We start from the raw sequence: 9,100 nt of genomic DNA on the forward strand, positions 1-9,100 counted from the left end.
GGAGAAAAAGAAGGAAAAAGCAATGTGAGTTTTGATATGTTGGATTCTAAGATGGATGCAAACTTTACTTCTATTCTTGGACGGATTAATGAACAAGACAAGAAATTGGAAGAATTGTTTGACCTAATTAAAAAGGAAAGGAGAGTTGATACTAGTGGACCAAGTGAAGTCAGCCCGGCTTACCTAAAGACCGTGTTGTCACGGTTTGAAACACGACTCGACAGTGTTTTTAAGGCCGCCGTACGAACTCACTCCGAGTCTACTCAAATAAAGGAAGGTATGGCTAGTTTGGTTAAGTTTGGTGATGATCTTTTGCAATCTGGGAAGGAGATGAGGTCTGAGATGCAAACTATATATGAAGCAGTTAAAGCAATGACTTTGAGGATTGGGAACTTCGATACTCGATTAACCGCTCAAGCTGCACTTCTCGACCATTGTCATGCGCGACTCGAGGACTTGGAATACCGCACCCGACCTAGGTCCAACCCGCCAAGCCCACGATACCCTTGACCTTTTTGCCCTAATCCATTCAACCTAGCCATATCTTTTTAATTCCTTTGCTCACAATAAAAATCCATTCTTATGGATATTAGCTTTTTCAATTCCGCATTATTCCTTGTGTGATTTCAGTTTCTAATATTATTATGCTAATTAAGAACTAGATTGCGTTTAATATAATATGTTTTTTATGATTAATTCTTGTCTCATAATATATTATTCTGGTCGTTTTATGTTTGTTCTTATCTTTTCAATGATGCCAAGAGGGGGAATTGTTTTTATGATTTGCGACCGTCTCAAAGTTAATTCTCTCATGGCGTTCTATATTTATAACTTTGAAGAGATTATTAGTTTCTACGCTCAACTGTTCTATAATTTGGGAAGTATTATGTTGAGGGGGAACTAGACTTAGACACAAATCATAGGAGACTTGTCATCATCAAAAAGGGGGAATTTGTTGGACCTTTAGTCCTCATTAATTGTTTTGATAATGACAGTAATGATTTGTATGTGGACTTAATATATAAACATATGCGTGTAATTGTGTGCTTATGTTTTAATTTAGAAAGGAACAATTACAATGACGTAAGCTTGAAGTTTGGACCAAGGAGGTACAACTTCAAATATACTTGATCGATGTTTTCAAGCAAATCAAGATTGGAAATCAACCACGAGACTCAAGATGAGAGACTTGTGAAGAGACGATTCGTGTACTGAAGATCTACTGAAGATTAGTTAGTATAGGTCGTCATCCGATAATGGTTTTACTTTGTTTGATTTAAAGGTTAGTGAAGTTATGACCTAATAGACATAACTTCATTACTAGACAAAAATGATGCGTTAATTTTTGGAAAATATATTTTTAATGGTTTATAAAAATAAGAGAGTATTTATTTTAATTGGAATTAATTAATTGGAATTTAAGTTAAATAAACTATTGGGCTGTAACACGATATTTATATCGTCATGCAACCTAGGGCTTTAACTAAATTCTATCTCGATTTGTTGCGGGCTTTAGAAGCAAGAAAGGACCGAAGGAGGCCTTGGGCCGGCCGAACCCTAGGGAGGCCGAAACCCTAGGTGGCCTAAAACCCTAGGAGGCCAAATCCTTCTTCCTTTACTTCTTACTTGTTCTTCAAGTTTTATATTTCCAGAACATTCCTATGCCCTAAATCCAGAACATTCCAAACCCTAATCCTCTCTACTATAAATACTCTCATTCATTCAACATTAATTGTTGACACACACATCAACAAATTTCAAGAGAGAAAAATATTTTTAAGCAAAAATCATTTGAGCTTTAATTCTTATTTTCATATTTGCTTATACAAAAATCACGCATCAAATTTGTCAATCACCCGAAGAAAAACGTTATAGGATATTAAATACACAAGGATAGTATACTCACTCGCATAACGTGAGATTAGTATTTGTCGTTGTATTTTTCTTATTAACGTAAGAGCAACCTAGAGTATTTAGCGATACTCAATCTGAGTTATAATCATATAGTTGATTATTCGAGTGGATTGGTAATTTTTGTAATCCGGAGAAAGGTACTAAAAATTATTAATCGAGAATAGTGGACGTAGGTTTCGACTGTGTGGCGAACCACTTCAAAATCCTGTGTGTCTCTCTTTCTCTCTCTCTCTTTATTACTGTTACTTCGATTTTGCATTTATTGTTAATAATTTAATTAGTTGATTTTAATCAATAAAATCAAGTAATTAATTTATATCATATATTTCGAAAAAGCGGTCATCGTTTTTAATACTCAATTCACCCCCCCCCTCTTTCGTATTCGATCAATAGACTCCACAGATGTCCTTCATGTACTTTGCATAGGCCCGAACGTGATTGATCAATTCCGTGAAAGGAATCGAGACTTCTAAATTCTTTACAATTTCCATGAATTTTCCAAGTTGGTCATCAAACTTAGGCTTAGCTTGACGACTCGGGAATGGAAGTCTAATCACAATGGGCTCCTTCTCTTTGGCCTTTTCTTCACTTTTCTTTGAAACTTCTTGATTGGTGGGTTCTTCTTACCTAGAGTTTTGTACAACACTTTCCTTGTCACTAGCTTCCACAATTTCATCCTCAACTTGCTTCTTTGGCCCTTCATATCTCGTACCACTCCTCAAGTGAATGGAACTAACCGTTTCATGTCTTGGGGGATTACTTTGAGGTGGTAATTGCCCCTTTTGTCTTTGAGAGCTTGAGGATGCTAGTTGGGTCATTTGAGTTTCCAACATTTTTGTGTGGGCTAGGATGTTGTTGATGGTGATGTCTTTTTCTTGGCTATCTTCTTGCATTTGAGTGAAAAATTCTTGTTGATTCTTTTGCATTTGGAGAACCGCTTTTTGAACATCAAAACCTTGGTCATTTTGTTGATTGTATGGAGTTTGATTTTGAAAACATTGGTTTTGGTTATAAAAGGGTCTTTGATTTTGGTTTCTCATGCGAGGTGGGGTGTATGTTAGTTGAGGGTTTTGAACATTTTGGCTTTTGTATGAGAGATTTGGGTGGAATTTGGTGATTTCATTGTAATAGTTGGAATAAGGGGTACCACTTTTGTATGCTTGAAAAACATTCACTTGCTCATTTGTTTCCCTACATTCACTTTGGTCATGTCCCAAAGTTCCACAATTCTCACATATCTCACTTGGGATTGATGAAGATGCCACCATGGCATTAACATGATGCTTTGGTGATTTTGAGGCTTCTTCAAGCTTAGCCATAGCCTTCTCAAACTTCAAGTTGATGGTATCAATATGAGAACTAAGTTGAGCACCCAATTGAGTAATAGAGTCCACTTCATGCTTTCCTCCTTTAGTAGCCTTGCGAGGTCTACTATATTGTGAATTATGAACCGCCATTTCCTCAATCTTGTTCCAAGTTTGATTATCGTCAACTTCGGTGAACATACCATTTGATCCCATGTTGAGAATATTTCTTGAGTCTTCATAAAGACCATTCCAAAATTGTTGTACCAAGAACCACTCGCTAAGTCCATGATGAGGACATGAGCGACAAGTTCCTTTGAATCGCTCCCAAGCTTCATACAAAGATTCTTCGTCCCATTGTTTAAAACCCGTAATTTGAGCTCTTAGCATGTTAGTATTTTTCGGAGGGTAGAATTTTTTGTACAAAGCTAGAGCCAACTTCTTCTAAGAGTCAATTCCAAGAGTAGCCTTATAAAGGCTCTTCAACCATTGTTTCGCGCTACCAATTAGAGAAAAAGGGATAAGACCCATCGAATTTGGTCTTCAGTCACTCCGGTTTGTGAAATCGCATCACAATAGTCATAAAAAGTCTCCATATGGGAATGAGGGTCTTCACTAGGCATCCCCCCAAATTGGCGTCTTTCGACTAATTGGTTAAATGCGGATTTTGCAATGAAATTTCCGGTTAAGTGTTGTGGTGTGGGAGTACCATTGGCTAGGTTCTCCTCGGTTGGTACGGAATGTGATGAAAACTTAGGCATTGTGGGGTGATTGTGTGGTTGATTTTGTGTTGGGTTCTCCTCACCGTCTCTTGCAAAAGGATTGATGAACTCAATAGTATTTGGTTGAATATCTACAACCTCACCAATACCTCTCAAAGTATTTCTAGCGATTCTTCTATTGGTTGTCAAAGTCGTCCTTTCAATTTCGTGATCAATGGGTAACAAGCTACCTTGTGATCTTCTAGACATGCAAAATATCAAACTACTCGAAAACAATTAGAACAAACCTTGAGGAGTTTTACTTCCCCAAGGAAAAGAAAGACACAACTAATAACAATCAAAGAAAATCAAATCAAGTTAACACTGTCCGCGGCAACGGCGCCATTTTTGGTCGGTCCGCTTTGAGCTTAGATTTCGGTTACTTGTCGTTAGGAGCACCTAGACCAAAACAATATTTATAACTTCACAAACAACTCCACTACTAGTAAAGAGGTAAGTAAAGGTCGGATCCCAAGGAACAGGTATTGATGTAGGATTTTTGATTGCAAGTAGTGGTGTCTAGGGGTGATCGGTCCGTTTCGTGTTCACAATTAAAGGTGTGGTCGTTGGGTCACGTCCGAATCAAAACACAATTTATAGCTTCACAAACAACTCTACAATTAGTAAAGAGGCAAGTAAAGGTCGGATCCCAAGGGACGGGTATTGAAATGAGATTTCTATTGAAACTAGTGGTGTCTTGGGGGTGTCACAAATTGGGTTAATGTAGAAGCTTACTAACTAAAATAGCAATGAAAATAAACTAGCAAGATGAATTAAAAGGGGTGTAAACAATTGATTAAAAAGCACTAGGGTGTCATGGGATCATAGGGGAAGCATGGGAATTGATCATACAAACATGTTCTCAAATTATAATCAAGCAATTATTGTTGTGATGGATTGAGTTGGGTTATATCTTACGATCCTAGGAAAGTTTGGGTCCCGGAGCCGAATCGATTAGATTGTACAACACCTACAAGTCGACTTAATCTTCCCTACTCAACAACATGCATGGTCTAATGAGACTCGAGTTGGGTTATGTCTTACAAGTCTCATTGAAAAGATAGGAGATGGTAGTAAATGCAAGGATTCATAGGCTTAGCATTTCATCAAATATAACATGTGCATGAGTTGAGATCAAAACAAGCAAGCAAATAAAACATGAAAGCGTATTAATTTAAGCATGAATCATTCCCATGTTGGTTTCCCCTAATCACCCATTAACCCTAGCTAAGAGACTACTCACTCATTATCATGTTGATCATGCTAGCAAGGTTGTCAATCATACCAACAAAATGAAACATGATGAATAAATGAAAGTAATTAACAATAATTAAAAGGGGATTAAGAGAATTATACCTACTAATGATTCCAATAATAAAGCAAAGATAAAAGAAGTACTTGAATGCTTGATTGAGAGGTTGTCAATCTCCCAATAATAACCCAAATAATCTTCAATTACCCAAAATAAAGGATGAACAAAAGAGAGATTAAGGAAATAAAACTTGTATTAGAACTTGATTAATTGTTGATTACAAAATTAAAGAGAGATTTGATTGATATTAACTACTCTAATTGTTGATAAGAAGAACATGCTCTTCTAATTAGACTAATGGGGTATTTATAGTGGAAATTAGGGGGATGCATTAGGGTTAACTAAGGGCTAAACTAGTAATTACACTTTTTAGATTGAGCAGGGAGGAGCCGGTATTTTCCGAAGGAAGGGCTTCTTTCTTCGTAGCTTGGAGAAGAGGAAATCGCGCTGTAGAGGAATCCGGGCGGATTAGGGTCGAGACGGGCGGATTCTGGCGATAGAATCCGAGCGGATTCAAGAGAATCCGGGCGGATTGTGGTGATGGAACCCGGGCGTCTTGGTGGAAAACCGCACGGATTATGCGGGTGAAGGACGGCCGGATTGTAGACAATCCGCACGGATTGTGCCTTAGCAAGGCTTCTTCTTCTTTTCTTCCCTTTTCTTCATAAATTCCTTGGGGATTTCCTTGGGGACTCAAGGATCCTTTCTCAACATTGCTCATCTACTACCATATGTACAAAGGCCTTCTAATCTTGTCTCTCCTTGATGCTTGGTCATTGAATTCGATCAATTTAGTCTTGTTTTGCCATGAAAATGCAAGATTCTTACTCCTTTCCTACCAAGGGATCAAAATCTCAAAGAATATGCAAAACAAAGAACTAAAGATAATAAATTACCCAAAAATGCACTAAAAAGCATGGGAACAAGGCTAATTCGGGGGCTAAATATGCGCTAATTATGGTCACATCAAATATCCCCAAACCGAACCTTTGCTCGTCCCGAGTAAAGAGGTGACAAAGACTAGGACCATTATTTAAACTAACCTAATAGCATATCCGATATGAGACAATTAGCGGGTCTCACTCCTCCCCTTCAACTCACAACAAGACAACCATGAGGTAGGATGCCTTCTTTCAAGGCAAGGTGGGTCTTGCCAAAATGGCGACACATCCAAACATTAAGCACACAAAATCACATAATGGATGCATCTACAAAAGAATAGCCACTTCCTCATCAGGTGGCTGAGGCACTAAAGAGGAACAAATTTAAGAGCATGTAATCCTTCACAAATACTAGTTCAACAAATTATTAAGGCTAAGAGGATGGCACTAAATCACCTCCAAATGGTGTTAAACTAGACTACTTTCGTCCTCAATTTCCAAATGCTTTCGTCAAGAGCGATCGGATGGTGGTGGAATGATGATCCCTATGATGCTAGTAGCATATGACATGACAAGTCTCGAATTCTCTACAAAAGTAAAGGTCAAGGATCGTCCCAAGCTCGACCAAGTGGCTTGACAAAAAGGCTTTTTGGGAATGAAATGCTCAAATCTTTATACACAATGGGTGGATATGACTAGTATTCAAAATTGTCCTCATTTCACTTTCACAATTCAAAAATTTAAGATGGGGTTTGTCCCTTCCAGGCTAGTGTCCTTTACTTTCGCCAATCGCTTATTAGGCAACCGGTTAACCTCTAGACAATAGCTTTTCGGGGTGATAGTCACTCTGTCTCTGGGCGGCCGAATTCACAACCGTGTGGGGGCCCAATTCAATGGATCCCGCACCAAAGCACATCGAAGTGGTACGCCTCCATCAAAATAACTTAAATTTCTCAACATTCAACAATTCATAACATTTGAGGTTTCCTTGGCATTAAATTACTTCCACATGACAAAATTCTTTGAAATGAGCACTTCAAGCTTATTGATAGAAAATATTTTTGGGTTGCCTTACCACAAGGTCACCTAGACAAGTTAACCAAGTCCACATCGCATCACGGGGTTGGAAAGGTGACTCACATGCAAACCCTTGACTAGGCCTTGGGTCATGGGTCAAAAGACACTAGTATGACACTATCTAGGGTGTTTTACAACCATTCTAGTAGGCAAAGTCTTAAGTTGAACAAGTATTTGTAATGGCTTAGTTGCTCTTGTCAAAGTTCCTAATTAGGCATTTTTCAAAACATTTCTAACATGCAACTACATGCCATGATGCAACTAATATAAACATCCTAATGCAAGTGATTCTATCAACTAATATGACATATAAACTACATGCAAGTCCTAAATTCATATTGTTATACCGCATCAATCAAAATAAAGCCACATAGTCATTAACATAAAGAGGAAAAAGGAGATTGGAAAGATTATACCATGCGGTCTTCATTATCCTCATGTCTCGGATGTGGCGTAGTCAATCAATGTGAACAAGGATAGAACAAACACAATATATACAAAACAATATATACACAAGACTACAAAGGGAAATAAACATGTTTTTGGGTTTTTCAATTTTCAAATTTTTATGATTTTCGAACTTTTTCAATTTTTTTGGATTTTTTGAATAAGAGTTAAATGTTAGAATTCCCATCCCCACACTAATATGGGCATTGTCCTCAATGGCCAAAATGATGGAAATTATGCAAAGATGATGCATGATTTCTATATTAAATGCAATCTATACTAAGCTACACTACATGATGCATGGTTTTTGTTATGACGGAGAGGATAATTTAGATTACCTCCCGTTGTGTATGCATTAACTTCCCCAAACCGAGTTATACACTATTGCTAATGTCCAAGGATGGGTGTAGTTCATGCACACACTATGCAATGCATGAAACTAATTTGTCATTTTGGATTTTGAAAGTGGGAACAATAAAAAGAGAACACCTCAATGGTACCGAGGTGTGAGTCCTCTATGGTGCTAGGACTACTCCAACAATGATCAAAATTAATGAAAATACAAGGTAACAAGACACAAACTTCTTTTCATGAAACTTTGAAAGATAAAGAGGAGAGATGAGAAAACTTCACTTAAACTTAGGTGGGTGCCTCTCGCCTGCTCCACCTAGTGATGAAGTAGTCTTCTAGACATCAGCATCATCTCCCTCTATATCGCTATCCCAAATATCCTTTGAAGCATCACTCAAACTTGGGTCCATGAATTCGTCTTCCTCACTCTCAAGTTCCATCGTGTCACCTCCACAAGAATTGCCACTCTCCTCCTCTTGTCTACCGTTCGCCCCTTCATTAGCTCTCTCCGAGTTGGGGAAGAGCAAATCCATTTGAGCCCATGACGGGAAAGCTCCTTCCTCACTAATCCGTCCTCTTCGAACCATCTCGTGATATTGAGGATAGAGGGCATAGTAAGTGTCCACGGAGGTCTCTTATTGACGGTAGTGTAGATCTTGTAAGATTCCCGTGACAAAGTCGTCACGGGGGAGGATGAAGGGGTTTGGATGGTTATACGATTGGTAGGGGAAAGGGTAGGGAGGCACTTTTATCTTCTCATTTTGAGTTTGTTGTTCTTGTTGTTGTGGTGGTGGATTTGGTGGTGGTGGTGCTTGCCTTGTTTGACTTGGGATGAGGTAGGATGGCATTGGGGACAAGTTTCCTCTTTTTGGGGAGATCCGTGGTAGATCGGCCATTGGAAGATAAATCGGATCGCTTCCTTTTGTCAACCACTTTATCCGCTTATCGACCCCCTCAAGGGTAATCCAATGGTGATGGACGAGAAGGAGATCTTCATTAATTCTCGTGTTTACCGTAAGTGGAGTGTACTCATTGTTCTCATTGAACCTTGGG

At 38.5% G+C, this 9,100-nt stretch overlaps 1 non-coding gene across 1 annotated transcript; it reads left to right on the top strand.

Annotated features, from left to right (window-relative positions):
• Window positions 1–3,501: 3,501 nt before the first annotated feature.
• LOC141624121 (small nucleolar RNA R71) lies at window positions 3,502–3,608 on the top strand. The gene has a single exon (XR_012533931.1). It is a non-coding gene; the product is annotated as a small nucleolar RNA R71 (small nucleolar RNA).
• Window positions 3,609–9,100: the final 5,492 nt, after the last annotated feature.

Source organism: Silene latifolia, chromosome X, assembly GCF_048544455.1.
Source record: "Silene latifolia isolate original U9 population chromosome X, ASM4854445v1, whole genome shotgun sequence".
NCBI lineage: Eukaryota > Viridiplantae > Streptophyta > Magnoliopsida > Caryophyllales > Caryophyllaceae > Silene > Silene latifolia.